Source organism: Pinus tabuliformis, chromosome 3_1, assembly GCF_031772625.1.
Source record: "Pinus tabuliformis cultivar Carrire ecotype Pingquan chromosome 3_1, CPIR1, whole genome shotgun sequence".
NCBI classification, from domain to species: domain Eukaryota; kingdom Viridiplantae; phylum Streptophyta; class Pinopsida; order Pinales; family Pinaceae; genus Pinus; species Pinus tabuliformis.
In genome coordinates, this window is record NC_142301.1 from 47,662,668 (window position 1) to 47,683,006 (window position 20,339).

Genomic DNA, 20,339 nt, shown 5'->3' on the forward strand with positions numbered 1-20,339 from the left:
GCAAGGACCTGAAATTATGTCTTACCTCCACTTCGGTGTGCTATAAGGAAACGTTAGGTAGAGGCATCATATGTCAGTGTCAGATGTGTCATGGATAGACAAATATTTGTAGCAGTCTATGATAATAAGAATAACGCTGCATCTTGGGTTTGCAACACAATATGTGACCCTAGGTTTTGACTAGAGATTGCTCGACATGTTTTATCTATGAATAGGACACAGTAGGCTTCAAGATAATGGAATCAAGTGTCAGAATACAATTTCCAATTATTCACGCAGTAGCTTGAACCGTTGCTGCTTCGACACATGGAAAGTCATCAACTTGTTGGGCTCTCTCAACACCTAAAACAAGGCTATGCATAAGAGAGGAGAAACTTACCTTGAGTTGTATGGATTAAGTGAATGTGTAGATGAATATTCGTTGGCGAAGAGGCACTATTCATAGCAGATGTGGGAACTATTCTGCAAGATTTTTTTATTGATAACATGTTGTGTAGTGTGATGTGATTTAAAAGGTGTATTAATGCTCTCTCTCTCTCTCTCTCTCTCTCTCTCTCTCTCTCTCTATATATATATATATATATATATATATATATATATATATATTTGTAAAAAGTGAAGAACAAATTAATGAATTGAGGAATATAAGTAAACTAGTGGTCCTCAATGTTCTTCGGTTCCAAGAGAATATATCACTTATTTAATTGTGTGAGTAAGTTATACGTGAATGGCTCTTATTGTGCTTTGGGCTTCAAGAGCATCAGTTATGGTTTATTTTTATGAGATTCATTTGTGTGAGATAGGTCAAATTGTTTGTTCAACTTTTGAACACATTCAATATTTAGGCCACCCTCATAACAACTAGCAGATATCCAAAATCCAAATATCTGACAAATAGTGGTTGTTCCATAGGATGGTTCATTACTTGACAACTTTTATCGTGGAAGCCCTGACAAGATGAGATGTCAATATTGTTGATATTGCAAAGTTCGTCAATGATGGTCAAAGGTAGCTATTTTTTAAATGGAGGTTGAGTGAAAACTCGAAAATGTGGCGCTGAAGAAAGAGCAATGTTTGCGAGATTCCTACGTGGATGTGAGTTCTGATGAAGACCAATCAAACAAAAATCAATTATGTTGTTGTAATATGTGCTCTCTATATTGTAGTTTGTGATTTATGTAATAATGTAAGGATTATGGGGGGGACTTGAGAATAGCACTTACATTAGTAAATATCTAAAATTTAGTTTGTTTGTGAAGATATTTTCTCAACAATGAATCTCTTAATTTAAAAATTGTTGGATCTCATAAACACTTTATATACTTATCTAATTGTATGATTTGGTAAATAATATTTAAGTTATTTGTGCACAATTTATTCATGGTATGATTTGGTGAATAATATAAAAATAATTTGTTTATAAAGTGCGCACAATGTATGCTTAAAATTCCTTTTTAGGCGGGTATAAAAATGATATTATTAATATAGATATTATGATATTATTAATATGGATATTTATATGTTATGTAAAATCAACTTAGGCTGAGAATAAATATTGTTTATCTCGTGAAGTGGTAATTATAGGATTTAATTTCTCCCGATCGGGATGAGGAAACGTGGAGGCGATTATGGAAAGGGCATTGATTATAAGGACAGGACAGGAGGAAATGACCGCAGGTATCAGGCCACCCTCCCAACAAACGAAATGAATACTCTGTCAGATAAAACTTCAAGTGGCAGGGGTGGGAAAAGAGGCGTACAGATGATGGAGAGAAATGGCGGTGGTTATGTCAGGGGGAAAAGGATGGTGAAGAAGTATAACAAGAAGGTGACGGGAGGCGAAGAAGATGAAAATGCGGATGGAGTGAAGGAGGAACGGCTTGAGGAGCAAGAGGAAAACAATACCAGGGTAATCTGCAAGCTTGGGTATGTGCAAACTGCCTTTCTCACCTTACTTGTTTTCCTTTTTATCACTAAAATGAATAACAGTCAGTTGTGGGATGAGATGGGAGGTGGAAAGAGCCCCGGAAAACTGGGAAGGCCTCATGTTTTGCAGTATGAAGACAATTTGGAAAGATCCCAGGAAGGAGGGAGAAACTGCAGTCAGAGGCAGAGGTGGAGAAGTAATGAGGGAAAACAGAACGGGGCAGCCATGGATGGCAGCAAAGGAAAGATAGCAGCCGGAGAATTGTCGATGGACCCCCTAAAATGGTACCTGACCCGCAAGACAGAGGGAGCGCTTCACCCCCTGAACTCGGGAAAGGATGATCATGAACAGAGCATAAAAAGGGAGGAGGAGAGTAGTATGAGGAAGGAAATTCCAAAGAGACAAGTGGTTTCCGATGCAGAGAATGAAACCGCTGTAAATCTAACACCTGTGATTGATGTGTGTGAACAGGAGGAGGTAGAAGCCAGGATGGCTCGACAGGGTCGAAGGCGTGGTCGAGGAGGAAGGGGCCGCCCGAGACAAAGTAATCAGGGTGACAGGCCTGTGGAGGAACCCGAGAATCAACGTAGAGAGAGGCGGTCTGCCCGGACGGTTAGCCAAGAGGCAGCCCGTGCCTACCATGAGGAAACGGACGAAGACATTCGCCGGATAATTCAGAATCTGGAAGAAAGAGTCCTTGAAGAACAGTCAGGCTCGGAAACGGAAGAATGGGCAGCTATAGTTAGTGACCCTGGCAATACAAGAGGGAGACAGACGCTGTATAGAAGATCCCTGCACATCTATTGGGTTTTAAAGAGTCTTTTGGCAAAGGCCTTGGAACAAGTTGCTAAAGAAATGGCTGAAATTGCCAATGGAATCCCGAATGTGCAGAAGGAAATGAAAAATTTCCAAACCATTATGATCAACCAGAACAATAAGCTGGCAGAGATATCTCAGACCCTGTCCAGGATAGCAAGCTTGGTCACAAGCCAGGAAGAGCATGCGAATTTCCCCATGGAAACAAACAAAGATACTGGAACCAGAACGGGCTGATGCGGAGGACGATACACTGGAGGTTTTTTGTTTCTTCACAAATACTGTTTTATGCTGCATAGAAACTTATTAAGTAATTTTAGATGTTATGTTTATATAGCTAGTATGGACAGAATTACCAAATTTTGGTTTTGGAATGCCTACAGTAAACTGAGGTGGCCAACAGACCTGGTTTCCCCGAGGGGCGGGTTGAGGCCACCATAACTGTGTATTTGGTCTTTATGTTTAATGTGAATAGAAAAGAAGAGAACTACCTTACATACGAAAAAAAATTATAGGATTTAATTTTTAATATATTAAAATAATTTTTTCCCATATATATGTTATGATATATCTCAATTAGAAAGGAAAAAAATCGTCACATTTTATAGGGATAAAATTTGTTTTTTTCCTATATTTATAAAATATATAGTTTTAGACTTTACCATGTATAAAACTTGTTTTCCATCACAATGGGAAAAAAGATTTTTCCTTCCAACAATATCATATAAAATTTTCTAACCACATTATGATATAAAAACTCTTTCCTACCACATGACATTCTCTCAGAAAAAAATTCTCTACAACCACGTATTCATATTTTATTCATATTATTTTGTGTTGCATCTTATACAATGCCATGCATTTCACAAAAAAAATTGAGAGACATGCAACATAATATTACTTAAAAGGAAAAGGCAATAGCGGCAAAATTTCCAGGCAATAAAGTCGAAATTTCCATTGTTTTCCAGATAAATTTGAAAACGGGTTAGACTGCCGCAATAAAACACACATCACAAATTCTTTCCGATGTACTTCCCCACATGTCAAAACTCTTTCCGATGTACTTCCCCACAGAATTGTTAAATCCGTTAAACTACAATGATTTTATTATTCGAAGTGAATGCGTTCGGCCATCGAGGCGGAGTTTTAATAATTATTTGTTTGAGATGCAATTAGATGCATGTGGACGTCAGGAATCCAAACAATTGACCAGACCTGACCTTTCTACAGCGGCGGCTCACTAGCTTCCCTCACCATACTCACCAAAACTTCCCTCACCTGCTCCGTGTCCTGCAAATTTCCGGTCCAATCACAGATATTAACAACATAAATATGGCGAAGCCTTGGAATAAACTATATCTTTCTAATGGAACCAGAATGCCAATCATATTTTATATTCTTACATGATCTTGCAATTTGAGGGTTGCACTCATTCGGTATCTCAAGTGTGATTCATCGTGTTCATGATGTGCTGTGGACGTGGCCATGGAAGCAAGAGGAACCCTAATTTCTCTCAAACTCTCCAACATCGCGACCATCGAATCGATCGTATTTCTAGGGCTGTCGACCACAACTGCTATATTTTCCATTTCATCAAAAAAAGCGGTACTAGCACTGCCTCCAATCTTTGATCCTTCAACTGTCACCAAGCTCTTTCTGCCCTCACTACCTGTGGATCCCTGTTGTTGCAGGCTTGTACTAGTGCCTGTACCCTCCTGACATTGTTGCAGGGCTGTGCTGGTGGCTGCACCCTCCTTAGATTGAGCACGTGGGAGCTTCTTCAATTCTGATTCCAACCAGGCCTGGAATTTGACGTCACACAGGACGTATTTTTTATTTCAGAATGTATTTGACGGCAAGGAAAAAATCTTCCACGTCAGGTTAGACGTGTGGTATACCTTTCCAACCCGTCGTTTTGACGTCTAATTTCATAGAGAAAACGTAAAAATCTATAATATCTGTAATGGGAGTATGGGAGTCTGGGACCACGTCACCACCGGGAGTATGGGAGTCTGGGACCACGTCACCACCAGACCAGCAGTGCTGCAGTAGCACTGGTACACAACGCGTTACGCTGGCGGCTGCACGCAGTTTAAAATAAAAGGCTTTAACTGCATCACCATCCCACTGTGTACTACAGGGTACTTACCATTGAATAATCCAGCTACCATCCGCCCGGCGCCGCTCAAAATTAAAACGAGACTTGCAAATTGCAATCTGCTAGTCACTAGTGCCGCACACTGCAGTGTGTATTCCTCCAGGCTCTAGTGAAGCTCAAGTTCCAGTATCGGAGGGTTCCCTGTTAAGGATTGCCAACGATCTTGCAATCTACTAGTCACTAGTGCCGCAGACTGTAGTGCGTATTCCTCCAGGCTCTAGTGAAGCTCAGGTTCCAGTCTCGGAGGGTTCCCTGTTAAGGACTGCCAGTGATCTTGGATACCAATTACAGTGAGGAGTTCAGACGTGGATGTCAAGCTATAAACAAAAAACCAGCAAACAGGGTAAGTACGGAAAGCGATTTTTTCATTTTTTCACAATATCACATGTAACGACAGCTACGGTCTGAAAATAATGTCCCTTGGTTTTTCAAATAGTGAAAAGGATATATCCAGGTTGTTATTCTTTTAATAACAAGAATTTGAATTGATGTATCTGTAGTGCTTTTAGTTGTATTTAGAAAAGTTCATAGGATCCCTTGACAAAGTTCATATATCCACTTCACGCCTAATAGATTTTGCGGTTAAGATTTATTTCTACTAGTTCTAAATACTTCTGTAATGTTGGAGAGTCCGCGTTTCATCTTATTCTCTGATAGTCACAGCGAAAATACAATATTAACGAAACTAAAACGAAACACAATATTAATTAAGAAACAAAAATGACCATTTATCATTATATTCAAGTTAAAGTTCCATAAAAACGGCTCTATCCTTTGAAAGTTTTCTCGAGTCTAAATTTGCTACATAAATCTATACAACACATCATTTGTGTATCATTTATGGGAAGATGGGGGTCGAGGTGACAACCCTCAGAAATCGGGAAACTAGTCAAACCAGTGTTTTAGAGTCTTCTCATACAACAATTAATTGATAATACTCGGCAGCAACTCTGTCGTTGAAAGTTGCAGGGTTTCATACATGGTTTAATTATATAAGAGCCGTTTTCAACAGTATTGATTATATATTTTATGTGGAATTCTAAGCTGCATGAGTCTTGCTCAATTAATTTTAAACTAGTACAATTTCTGGGAAATTCAATCCTTGGAAGTTGGGATATTGTTAATGTTTTTGGTCCACTGATGTGTTATACAATGTCATTAATGATCTTAAACATAAATAAATTGCTTTGCTGGTAATTGAGAGAGGTGGATTTATTGCTATTGTTGCTAGTTTAGGATGCTTTATGTTTAGTTCACTTTGAATTTTAATTTTGCATGTCATTCATGGTTGCTGTTACCAACAGATTTTTTCTCCAACAATTAAAACTGGAACAGTTCATTAACATGGCAAACAGAAACACACATACCCTAACCCCTGCATGGATTCATGTGAAGCAATTCACAGTTTTTTTTTTCTCTGTAATTTTTATTAAAGGACTGCCCTTTCAGACACATTCATATTAATAATGACATGGCCACTCACAGGGAACATGCCCATTGACATGACAGGGAGATTTACCGAGACAAAAAAATCTGGTTTTGGAGATCCGCGTGCTACTGAAAACTTGGAATATGAAAAAGTAATAATGGAGAATTTCGATTTTAGTCTTTTAACGGGGCACAACCACTGGAAATTTCGGCCGAGTGCCCCCAGTCACGTATCATTGGTCCGTGATCCACATTTTATTTATAAATCCTTCTATATTTATTGAATTGTGAATAAATTTGTGCGTTAGATCTTAGATTTTGTGTGAACGAAAATATTTTTCAAATTAATTACATTAGTGAGATTTGGTTTACTTTTCGAATTATTTAAGGTGATTTATTCCCGTAACAAAAAAAAATCAATTTACAGGTAAACTTGTGTATTTCAATTTATAAAAATTTATTAATAAATAAAATAAATTTAAAAATAAAACAATGGAATAATTTCTTTCATCATGTTTTTCCTATAACTTTTTACAAAATTAATTTATTTCACTCCAATATATAATATTACCACCAGCAAAAAAAACTACTCCCTTTGGGGTCCTTTGCCACATATTACCCCCTAAGATCGTTCTGAATCTTTTTAAATTATTGTTTAAACTTTATACGGTTTAATATATAAATTTTATTCTATTTAATATATAAATTTTATGATGTTTAATATATAAATTGATGGTGTTGGAGTCTCTGTTTGGTGTGTTGCATATTTGGGATGCAAATTTTAGTAGGCTGAAGTTCATTTTCAGATATATATTTATGTTCTTCTTATTTATTCTACAATGTTGTCCATTGTTATATTCATTTTTGATTTAATGAATTTTAGTTTATATATATATATTTTATACAGGTGGTCACAAACCTACAAATGTCTCAAAAGAGAAAGATACAAGTTACAATTGGGGAAATGTATGGATGGACAAAAGGGAAAACTTTTAAGACTCAACAGAATTCAGAAACACTTGAAGAAACCCATAATGCTCATGTGGAACAACAATTACATGAAATTTTTGGAAGTTCTTCTGAACATGATGTAGATGAAGAAACAAATGAAGTTGAAGAAGAGGTTGGTGATAATTCAGAAATGAAAGTGCAAACAAAAAGACAATTTTCGCATGGAATGGTTAAATAAGTTTGTTTGGTTGAATTATGTGAGGTTTGATGATAAAATAACTATGAAGTGTAACTATTGTGAGAAGTATAGGATGAATGGACCATGGGGTTTAGGGAAGGGTTGCACCACATTACAACATGATGCTCTTGTTACTCATGAAAAATCACGGGCGCATAAAGATGCTAAGGAAAGATGGATTAATGCATTAGAGGGAAAGATGAAACCAATTCCAGATCATATTAGACAGATGAGAGATGCCAATAAGGAAAGAGTGATTTCTACAATGAAAATATCATATTTCACTTGTCAAGAAGATTTATCTCTATCAAAGTATGAGAAGCTTTGAAAATTTCTAATGGATGCAAAAACTCCAAATATGCCAAAGTCTCAAGAGTACTCTTCATACACTAATCGTAAGTCTGCAAATGATTTTATATATTGCATATCAAAACATCTTGAACGGATTCATATAAAAAATATGTTGGAAAGTCCTTTCTTCTCATTGATGGTTGATGAAAGCACTGATCGAACCTTAGAGCAACACCTTGTTATTTATGCAACATATTTAGACTCAAAGGGTCTTGGGCCACCTATCTCGCAGTTTATGAAGCTCAAAGATGTAGTAGATGGAAAAGGAAAAACAATATATGATATTGTCAATCAATTAAGAGATGTTAGAGGCCTTCAATATACAAATTTGATAGTTGTTTCTACAGATGGAGCTTCAGTAATGATTGGACATGAAAATCGCTATGTTTCATTTTTGAGAAAGAACAATCCAAACCTTATTACAGTTCATTGTGGTGGCTCATCGTGAGTCTTTAGTAGCAGCAGATGCTTCTAAGAAATTCCCTGAGTTATTATTTGTTGAAAAATTGTAAACAAAGTGTATTCATGGGTTCAAAACTCTCCAAAGAGAAATAGTGAACTTAATGATTTGCTTAGAGTCATGCAAATTGATGTTTTTGATGTTCTACAAATACATTCAGTGAGATGGTTATCTAGGGGGAAGTTATTATAAGGCTTGTGAAGCTTATGCCAGCAATTTTAACTTTGTGGAAAAATGAAAAAAAAACTTCATCTTGGTACGATAAGACGAGAATATATTCTGTCCATTTTTGTTTACATATGCTTGCTGATGTGCTAGGGGAATTGAACAAGTTGAATGTGACTTTTCAAGAAGAAAATGTAGACATTACAACTATTGGGTTGGCTCTTGAAGTAATTATAAGCACATTATCCAGATGGCTTTTGAGAAAAGAGACATTTGCAGAAGGCACAACTTATCTTTCAAAGTTTTTAAATGATTCTCAAAATGGATACATTGATATTAAAGATGAAGGGAAAGTTGTAGATAGACATGAGTTACAATACATCTCTATTTCAGCCATGGATATTGAATCCAATGAAGCAAGGAAACAATCTATGAAACCTTGTATTGAAGGTACACAAGAGAGTTGTCAGCAACTCACTGAAGGTTATATAGAGACTCTCATAGACTCTTTGAATGAAAGATTTCTAGACCTTCATCTTTTTAATGCAGCGAAATTGTTCACCCCTTGTTATTATTCAGAAGAGCGTCGTAGTCGTGAGAAAAATTCAGAGCGTTGATTTTTAAAGTTTTTTCAACATTTGCAACATACCGTATCAAGTGATGTTGGATTTGTAGCTTTATTTGATGTTAAAGCTTGTAAAAGAGAGTTGCACCCTTTTGTTGATTCATTAAATCTGGCTTGTGAGGGGTTTTCTATGAAAGAAGCATGGAAAGTCTTTTGTAACACAAAACAGTGGCACAAAACCTATCATAATATGATGAAATTATGGCAAGTTGTCCTCACTATTCCTCAAGTACAGTGGATTGTGAAAGGGGATTTTCTAAGCAAAACATCATCAAGGACATTAGAAAATCGAGGCTTGGGTTGGATACACTAGATGCTCTAATGAGAGTATCTTTGAATGGACCTGAATCATCTAATGTTGAATCTGATAGACTGCAAATCTGCAATTTCAATTTAACAAGAATCATTATAAACAACCGTCATTATCAGCTTCCATTTAATGACTTATTGTGTGTTGTGGAATAAATTTACAAAAATTGTTAAAATAAAGTTTCTGTGACACTCACATATTTAATTAAAACATAAAACGAAGGATAAAAAAATGCAAAATCGTCCTCAAATTTTAATTTGACAGCCAAAAAGAATTGGAAATTTCAGGCATGATTCCAACTCTTTATTCCTCTCTTCAAGTTCTTCCACCTGCGATTTGAGACTAATTAAATACTCTCTAGTGTACCCCAATATGGAAGCCTTGTCTTTCTGCAAATATATTAACAACAACTCAATTTTTTTTGTCCCTACTTCCAACTTAAATTTAAGGGAAGAACTGCTGGGTATTACATATATATTCAATAGCTATAGAAATTAAATCCAAAGGTCAACGGATGGCCATAAAACCTCATTTCATTACACCAACAAAACAAAAAAATTTCATGGAACGTACCCTTGCGCCACGAGGTATGAATGTACGCAATGCGTCAAAGCTCTCTCTCAATTTCTCTCTCCTCCTACGCTCAGAAATTACATGATGAATCTGACCGCTAGAAACCGTTCCCCCGGTGGTCTTTCACTCCCAGACATTGAGATTTGCCCCAATCTTTCTGCATGAATATTCCTCAAGATTGCTAGGCTTCTCTTTAATCTGCACTGACCCCTCAACCACGGGCTGGCTCCGCGTGTTACTGGGCAGTCTCCATATGTCAAATGCGCTCATCATCATGTTCCCCGTTGATGGGGCAACAGGGAAACCACTGGCCTGACTGGTTTGCGGGAATAGCAGTAACCCTGGAACGCTAAGCTACGCTGAAAAAGTCTCAAGATCAAAGCCACCGGTCAAAAGCCCAGAAGAAGACGGCCATTGCAACGGTTGCAGGTAAGGACGCAAACCACTTGCGAATTCCGCGATGGACATAGAAAATTGGTGGGTATCGTGCAGTATACTGATTTGATCACCTCTAAACATAGTGGGATACTGTACATAAGAGACCATGGATGAACTCTCATGACTGTCAATGGAGCGTGATAGCAGCGAAGAACAAGATGGAGTTAATATGCTCGTCTCAGGAATAGGCATGGGCATGGGGACAGAAATGTTGGGTGACACAATTACATTAGCCAGAAGGCTTGAAAATCGCAATTTATTCTGCTCATCCGGTTGAACATACAAGGGAAAGGGGAAACCATTGAATTCAGCATGGAATCAAAAGAATGCAGATGAGTAGTAGATGGGCCCATAGTTGGGGTGGGTATAATTATTAATATGATGTCTCACCAATTTTGTTGTTCCGAGCTCTAATACGCCGATTCCGCAGGGAATGAATACAGCAGTCTTAAGAAATAATGAAATGTCAGGGAAAGGGAAGAGGGCGACCGAAGAAACCACAATTAATTTAAGTGCATCTTGCCACGTGTCTGAAACGGGCCAGGCAGTATAAACACTCACCTGAATACCAGCGGCCTGCATAGACGATTCCAATTAGAAAGAAATAATAAATTCATCACCATAGGAAGCATTTTATATACGTCAAATATTACGCCAGAAATAAGAAATTGAATGTGGGCTGAAAGGGAAATCTATGTTACCATGTAGAACACTTCCTGGCTTTCATTAGAGCTGAAGCGCGGGAGGTCATTTGCCGTTAACCACACATATGGCGGTTGACTCAACGCCAAACCTGGAACTCTGAATTGGACCATGCATTACAATGGATTAAAATTCTGCTGATATTCTTTTCAGCGGACAGAAAACTTAGTACCATATATTATTGGCAATTTCGACCATAGAATTATATATATAGTGATACTTTTGATTATTTAAAAATAGTTAAAAAAATATACTAAAATATACGTATTTTTAAATGCACTAAATTGGTCTACTTGTTAATTTAACTCTTGAGATCTTTAATTTCATTTATATATATAACACGATCTCTGAAATACGTATTTTTTAGAGGGCTATCAAAAGATCATAAAACCAGAGATAAATCTGATATGTAACTTTTTTAATTCGGTCGCACAGAGCCTACATTGTGTGAGTGTGGATTAAACTTACCCAGCGTCCAGAGCAAAGCGACAAAGCTTGTACAAATTGAAAAGGGTCTGCCCTACACTCTGGGACGGGGCCATCGAGGAACCAGTTTCCATTTCCGGGTTAAACCATCCGTCTTTACATGCTAATTCTCTGAAAATGTAATACCCTTAATGCAGCTTAGTCGACTGATATTCATGGCACAAAGCCACAAGAATAGAGAGAAAGAAACTTACCGTGGTGGCTGATCCAACGACCGCAGCACAATATAGGTCCACTCTAAATGTACCACTACGCTTCTCATTATTTCTTGGAGTGAGTGGCCATCCAGGTAGAAAATGAAGTCCATGATCTGGATAACATAAACCCTGCGGAGAAGGAATTGCCTGTGGATCTCGCTGACGTGGAAATACAGAGGCCGTGAGGAAAATGTGGTGATGATTGAGATTTTATAGAATGGAAAGGGTTTAAGAGTTGCTAAGGCACGATCTGGCGGGATGTGTGAACGTGCGGAGAGAGGTAAGATTTGTGATTGTATAAATGGGAAAAGGGTTGAAGAGTTAACAAGGCAGGAAGTGGTGTGAAGGCGGGAAAATGTTTATGGAGATTTGAATCTGGATCGAAGGTCGTTAGACTGGTTCCATTGGCCGTACGCGGAGTAGAAGCCGCCATTGGTCGTACGTGGAGTAGAACCTCTGCTCTGCGCGTGGCGCTCCGTCAATGAACCATCGGAACGCTGCGTGTATCCACCAATGAACTGACCAGTGACGACGACGCATTATGTTTTTTTTGTCCCCACCATAGTTATGCCGTGTGTCGAGTTAACATTTTAGGCATGCGATGTACCTGAGCTTTTAGTGCTCCCCGTACTAAAAGCTCAGGTACATCGCATGCCTAAAATGTTAACTCGACACACGGCATAACTATGGTGGGGACCAAAAAACTTAATGCGTCGTCGTCAGTTCATTGGTGGATACACGCAGCGTTTCGGGTCACATACCTTTTACCAGAGCTGGAATTTGTTCCACGCGTCCAGCGACTCGGGACACGGGTCTGGAAGGCTATGCCTTTCCTGTTCTGTGTTAAAAGGCCGTGTTTCATTTCTGTTTCTGTATACATCTTGCTGGGACACTCCATGGTTCTCCATTTACCTGGTTTTTCTCTGACTTAATACCATATCCGTGTTCTGTCCGATACGAGTAAGCGGGTGGCGTTCATATATGTCGTTCTGGCTCTCAGTTATGGTGGTTTCGATGGTTCCGGCGCTTTCTCATCAGAGGGCTTCGCGGAGCGTATGAGGTATGTAACCTGTTTCCAAGCTACTAGTTTTTTTAGTCATGAGGTATGTAATCTGCTGTACTCTGTACAGCACAGTTTCTTGTTGCTTCATGCATTTTCTCTGAACACACTATGTATATACTCTTTATATAAATATAAATATCGCCATTTTTCGTACTGGAAAAAAAACTTATGGTTGCTAAATTATAAACAAATACACACGCCTCTTAAAACAGCTCTCGAATTATCTTCCAATGTGAACTTTAGACATTAAAAAAGATAAAATACAACTATTTGACCTTTATCGAGTTCAGTTTTTAACTCTTACGTCCCTACGTTTTGATTTAAAATTTTTTCCCTATATTTTTCAATTATATTGAAAATTCATTTAAAAATTTAAATAAAAAATGTACTGATGCACATTTTAGAGAGGAAACGTATACAAGTCTAAAATAAAATATCTAAAAAGTATAAAACTGTTTGACCATTGTCGAGTTCAGGTTTTAACTCTTACTCTCTACGTTTTGATTTAAATATTTCCCGCACATTTTTTCAATTTAAATATTTCCCGCACCTTTTTTCAATTATGTTGAAAATTCATTTAAAATTTTAAATAAAAAATGTACGATGCATATTTTAGAGAGGAAAATGTACACGAGTCTAAAATAAATTATCTAAAAGTATTTATCATTTTTAGGTAAGTGTCTAAGTAAAGTCATTTTTTAAATGATAATGACGGTTTTTCAATTATGTTGACAATTCATTTAAAATTTTAAATAAAAAATGTACGATGCATATTTTAGAGAGGAAATGTACACGAGTCTAAAATTAATTATCTAAAAGTATTTATTATTTTTAGGTAAGTGTTTTAAGTAAAATAATTTTTTAAAGGATAAGAGGTAAAATATAATGACGGTAATATTTGGGTTTATGTTTAAAATTAATAAAAGTCTGTGATTTATTAAAACTATGAATATATTACATTTATTGTCCATACTATTTAAGATAAAATTGCGTTTTGGTTTAATAATAAAATTTAAAACTAGTTTTAATTTTATCTTTATTATATGGAAACAAATATCATCAACTTAAAATCTAAAAATATTTGATAAAAATATAAATTCACAGACTTTTTAAAAATAATTATAATAAATCAACTTATATTTATCAATAACAACTAATAATTATTACCGTTATTCAAATTATCTACTGTATTATTTTTTTTTTCTCGTTAATACTATGCTATTTTATTATGTACATTAAAAGGAAAACAGTTACAGTCAAGAGTTCAAGTTGCCAGAGGCCGAGGATGGCACTCTGGACTGACAGAGATCAAAATAACCACCCATGCAGGGGCGACACCACTGAGACTAAACACCCACGCAGGGGCGACACCACTGAGACTAAACACCCACGCAGGGGCACCATCACTGAGACTGACCACCCACGCAGGGGCTTTGAACCATTGAGGACTAGTGAGAGCAAAATTAGTCAACCCGCGCAGGGGCGAATAAGAGAAAAAGAAGACCTTCATCATGTTCCCTCGCAGGGGCGTATACAGACATTGAACTATATGACTTTCGAACCAAACAAAGACACCCAAAACATACATTAAGCCATTGTAGTGAAAGTAGCAATTCGAAGAAAAACCTGAGCATTGTCTGAGGGTGAGCGCCTGATCGAGCGGACGACTATTCGTCCGGCTCTTCTTCATAGATCCAGCACATGCCTTCCGGGGGAGGGCCCCAATCGACCTTGGCCTTACCTGAAGAAGACGCTGGTTGAGTCGGTGGTGGGACGACGTCCGGCTCTGGGCGTCCCTCTGACTGTCCCTCAGCATCCCTGGAACTTTCAGCCTGATAAACTTGTGTGCGGGGTTGCTCCCCGATCTCCTCTTTCGGTTCCTCCAGAAATAGGACCGAGACATGAGCTTTAATATTTGAATTGCCCTGGGCGCTGCTGAAGGAGAATACCGCAGTTCCAAACGCAGGTAGCGGGGCAGAGCCCGAATCAGGATTACTAGAATCCATAAACTGGCTCGACTGGATGGGATTAGCCTCAGCAACTTGATGGCATAGACAACGGCAGCAGCGTGAGGGTGGGTTTGCGACTGAGGGGCGTGAAGTTCCACCTCTACCAGAGCCTCGACGGCTGATGAGACGCTGTCTGAGCTTGACCATGTTTTCCCTGAAAGCAGGTAAGCGTAACAGAGCCGGGGAGGAGGAGATGGAGGGTGTGAAATCACCGTCACCCGCCTTTGCAGCCCTGAAACCACCTTCAATTGCTGAAGGGAACTCTTGAACCTGAGCTCTGAGCTCCGACGACCAAAATCCCAATTCCAAAATTCGAACTCGACCTGATGCAAAACATTCCACATTCTTGCCATTTTTATGCTGCCCTGCTCTTTCTCGATCCTCGTATGCCATAACTGCACCCTGAGAATGTAATTGAAGCCCGGACAAGGCAATGAATTGCCGTCCCTTCGCTCATCTGCACTCACGCTTGCAATCCAGGGCGGCGGAGCGCAGTTAATGCTCGTCTCATGCTTGGGGCCGCCCATGGTAACCAGGTGGCGTCCCATTCTCCGCGGTCGTGTCACCCGCATCCGGGGTTATCTACTGTATTATTATACATTTTAACATTTTCATTTTTTTTAATAAAGAAGATTAATTTAAAAAATAAATATTAGATATATATTTTTATTACTATTTAATAACTGAGTTTAGAGATTTCTTTTACAGCTTAATATGATGAGATATGTAAGTATGTTTGTGTTTTATATGGAGTTGACATGTATCTTTATTAAAATAAAAATAAAATACACTCTGAATAGGAAAAATAATATAGATTACAATGAATATAGTATGTATGTAAAGTGATTAAAATAAAATTAAAAAAATTATATAAAATGTTTAAACCTAATACTTTTCAAAATATTCCAATACAAGATTTAAATAAATTATTTGAAGATCTATGCTAATTAATTTATGTCAATATAGACTTCATCTATATTTATATATAAAAAAGAATTTGTTAAATGAAAATCTTACAATGTTGTATAGAATAAAATATTCAATAATAATTAATATTGAGGTATACTTCAAAATATATTAATAATAAAAAAACCATTGTGGTGATAAAATTTCTTCATATATATATATATATATTTAAAAAAATTATGTATATATCAGGAAAAAAAACTTTTTATGGTTAAATTTTTTGAAGTGGTCTCAATATTTTAAAATTTGGTCATCTATATATCCTATATAACATTTAAAGATATCATTTAAGCAATGAAAAATCACATATTGTATTTTGCACGCTAAAGAAGTTTGTAGGTGAAGAAATTTGATCCCTCTCGGATCATGTTAGATATGTGATTAAATGGATTTATGATGGTTATAAATTCCTTTTATTTTCCTATATATAAGTAATAGATAAAATGTTTTTTTGGTCAAAATCTACCAATACAGTTTTAAGCAAGATTGAGATTTATTTTTCTTTAAAATGCAATTTTGAATGCATATATTGCATTTAACACCCTAGAAACCTTTGAGGCAATTAAAATCTGTAAACTAAAGAATTTAAACTTATAATTTTTTAAAATCTCTACAAAATCTGGGTTTAAGTTCACCAAAAAATATCATTTCATCTATATGTTAGATATATATATATATATATATATATATATATATATATATATGAAAATTTCGCACTTTAAATTCACCAAAACAAATGTACCAAAAAAGATCATTTCATTTATTAGTTAGAATATATATATATATATATATATATTTCTGGTTGTAAAGTTATAAAAGCAATTAATTAAATTCAATGTTATTATATTTTGTGCTTAGATGTGTACTATAATTATAATTAATAATTAAATAATGTGGTCACTCAAAATTTCCACTCAAAAAAAGGTTTGCACTTCAAGAGATTTGATCCCTTTAGAGTGTTAATAGATTTGGAGTTAAAATGGATCTAGCATCGTATAATCATGTATAGGAGATAACTAATTTCTAGATTATAAAAATAGTATTCTATAAAATTATATGTTAAAAATAATAATTCAAAAAATTAATTGTATATAAAAAAATAATATAACATTATTAATGATGATGTTGGTGATTAGCATTCACTAAAACAAATATGGTCCGGCAAGAGATTACTAAAAACCTTTTAACATTTTATTTTTATGTTTGAAAAGAAGTAAGAGAATGGTTCCAAGTGTTAAATTTCCATAAGGGAAATCTATGTACTCCATTAATCACATATGATATTACATATATACAAGAGTATTGTCTCAAGATAGGAAAACTATCCTAGACACACAATCTGTTGGTTGAGAAAATATTTCAACCACACACAAATCTAGGAACATAGTTAGGAACAGAGTCCTCTAGATCGAAATAATCACAACTGAGACAAGTAGGAATTACATATTCTAGCACACCCCCTTAATGAGTACTTGTCTCAATATCAATCTGCAAAGTCTAGTTGTGGTCAAACATAACAAAAGAATATGTTGATGTCTATATAAAGGAGCAACCATCCACGAGAATGCATGGGTTCTAACCGCTGCAACTAGGATACATGGTTCTCTCAACCATTATAATTGCATACATGTACCTATACCTGTAAATCCCCCTCCAATATCATCATGGGTTTTATCGGATTACCCGTAACTATGCTATGGGTTTTATCTGATCACCCTCAACCATGCCTTGTGCTCAGTTGGAGATATGCTGAGACCTGTGAGAAAATAAATTTCTCCTATGAGTAAGGTATGTCACTCTTGACCACCTAGACTCTAAAACTGTGAGCACTGAGGCTCCTATGTTTCCACTGGGGAGCTGTAGCGACCAAGTCATTGTAGCCACTAGGGCTCACCAAAGGCCTGACTCAACGAGGCCAAGGGTTTTCTTGGCTAACCCTAAGCCATGCCAAAATGAATATTTGTCCCAATTCACTCTTACACATGGTTTCTGGCTTACCACAAACCGACACTACAAATACAAAGTGGTTTTTAGATTACCACGAATTGTATGGGGGTACACATGTGTCGTTACATTTACATTACATACTCCAAATCTTGGAGTTACTAGGTACATACATTACAAAGACCACTACAAAACATCTTAGACTTTCTTACTAATAAATGTATGTGACACTTAATACGCCATGAGTCTGCTTTATTTCAACACACAATCTTTTACCTTATTTGCCCATCTATTGTTGCATCAACCAACTTTTTCTAGAATCATACTTAGTGCTTTCACCTTGAATCTTTCCAACTTAAATTAGCAATTGCTAGAGTGATAAATTCTAACCAATTACATATACATGTTGAGTTGATGCTCAACATGTTTCACTTACAAAACTCAAAATTCAAGAACACATAAACTAGTATGTGGCATTGTTGTGAAAAAACTGGTTTTATCTTCACCCATGTGGAATGATTGTTGATAGTGTTTTTTTTTACCTCTCATAAATAAAAAACAAAAAAAAATGGCTAATATTGCAGCTTATCTTATGGGCCTGGATGTGGCACATTGCGGCTCATCAATGCAGTTTCTTAATAGGTCCGCAAGCTACTCCTCAACGCACTAGCTACACACTAGGAGACTTGATGATTCAAATAGTTGATACCGACTTTAATGATGTTTCCACAAATCACACCCTTTTCAATCAGTCAACTTATCTATTTTGTCTCCCGTAGTCTAGTAGGAAATCTCCTCAAGAAGTATGCCATGCTCGGCCTCCTTATGCCACTGCTCGAATGGCATCAGCAGCCTAGGCTCTGTTAGAAATTTCTGATAATTTCGAACAAAACAGAGGAAGCAAAGTTCCTCAACTCAACACAAAGAAATGAGAGAAATCTCGACAAAGAAGATATGGAGAAAAGCTCTGTTTTTATTAACCATAAAAATGACAATAAAAATTACAAACTTCTTCAGAGTTACAGTTCTGGAATAACTAAAAACTCCATACTCTGTTTTTACAAACTCTGTTTTTTAACACAGATTCGTGTTTCAACATCGAGCAGACAGTTGCTGAAACACCAGTTTCAGCCACACAGTCTGTTGCTGAAACACACAGACAGTTGCTGAAATAGCCTGTAGAATGCATTGCTGCTCCAAAACACAGCAACTCTGTTTTCTTGTTGTTTTCTCTGCTCTGCCTTCTTCTCTGTCTTTTTCTATTTCTCAAACTCTCTAACATTCTTCTAACATAAAAAAGAACTGTTGTTCATTACATTTATATGTTAAAAACATATTTGACTTTAAACAATAAAATAATAAAAATATCTTCTAAAGCTTATCTGCGTATTGAATGCAGCAAGCGGTGATGCCTTTTGAAGAAATGAAGTCGGCTGTTGTAGGGGATTTTAATTCTGAAAATTTAATGCACATTAATGTGCAAAATATCAAGCACGACTTTGAGGCATCCAACAGTCTGGAATATCTACAGCAAATCAGATCTCTGTCCAGCTGTTTATGTTGCAGTTGGAATTAAATTCCAACACTCCCCCTTAATTTCAACTGCTAGGTTTTTTCTGCATACCCAGACATTTCCTGAAATGATCAAAACTTTTCTTTCCCAATGGTTTTGTCAAGATGTCAGCAAACTGATCCTCTGTTCTGCAGTTCTGCAAAACAATCTCACCATTGTTAACCAATTCACGTATGAAGTGAAATTTGGTGTCTATGTGCTTTGTCATTTTATGAAAAATAGAGTTTTTAGACAATGCTATTGCCGAGCTATTGTCACAGTAAATGGTTGTGCCCTTTTCTTGTTCATGACACAAATCTCTGAGAACTCTTCTCAGCCACACTGCTTGGCATGCTGCTGCTGTTGCTGCCACATACTATGCCTCTGTTGTTGACAAAAACACAACTAGTTGCTTTTTAGAAGCCCATGAGATGGCTCCCGATCCCATATGAAACACATATCCCAATGTGTTTTTCCTATCATCAACACTTCCAGCTCAATCACTGTCAGTGTAACCTGTCAACATGAAACTTTCAGAAGAGGAGTATAAAATACCAAACCCCTTCGTTCCATTCACATACCTTAGAATCCTCTTGGCTGCCTGCCAATGAGTCTCTTTCGGTCTTTCCATAAATCTGGAGATTAAACTCACAGCATGCATAATGTCCAGCATAGTTGCAGTCAAGTACATAAGGCTACCAACTATGCTCTTGTACAATTTTGGATCAAAATCCTTGCTGTTGTCTTCTTTGGTCAATTTCAACCCCATTACAGTTGGAGTCACAGCTGCCTTGCTGTTCTACATGTTAAATCTCTTCAACACTGCTTCTACATATTTAACTTGAGAAATGAAAACACCATTTTCACTTTGGTCTACTTCAATTCCAAGAAAATATCATAAGAAGCCCAAGTCAGTGATTTCAAATTCACTTTTCAAGACTGCTTTAAAATCAACAATGAGAGAAGCACCATTGCTAGTA

At 36.7% G+C, this 20,339-nt stretch overlaps 1 pseudogene; it reads right to left on the reverse strand.

Annotated features, from left to right (window-relative positions):
- Nucleotides 1-3,967: 3,967 nt before the first annotated feature.
- On the reverse strand, nucleotides 3,968-11,890 carry LOC149185701 (putative transcription factor bHLH041; annotated as a pseudogene).
- Between the last annotated feature and the right edge of the window lie 8,449 nt (nucleotides 11,891-20,339).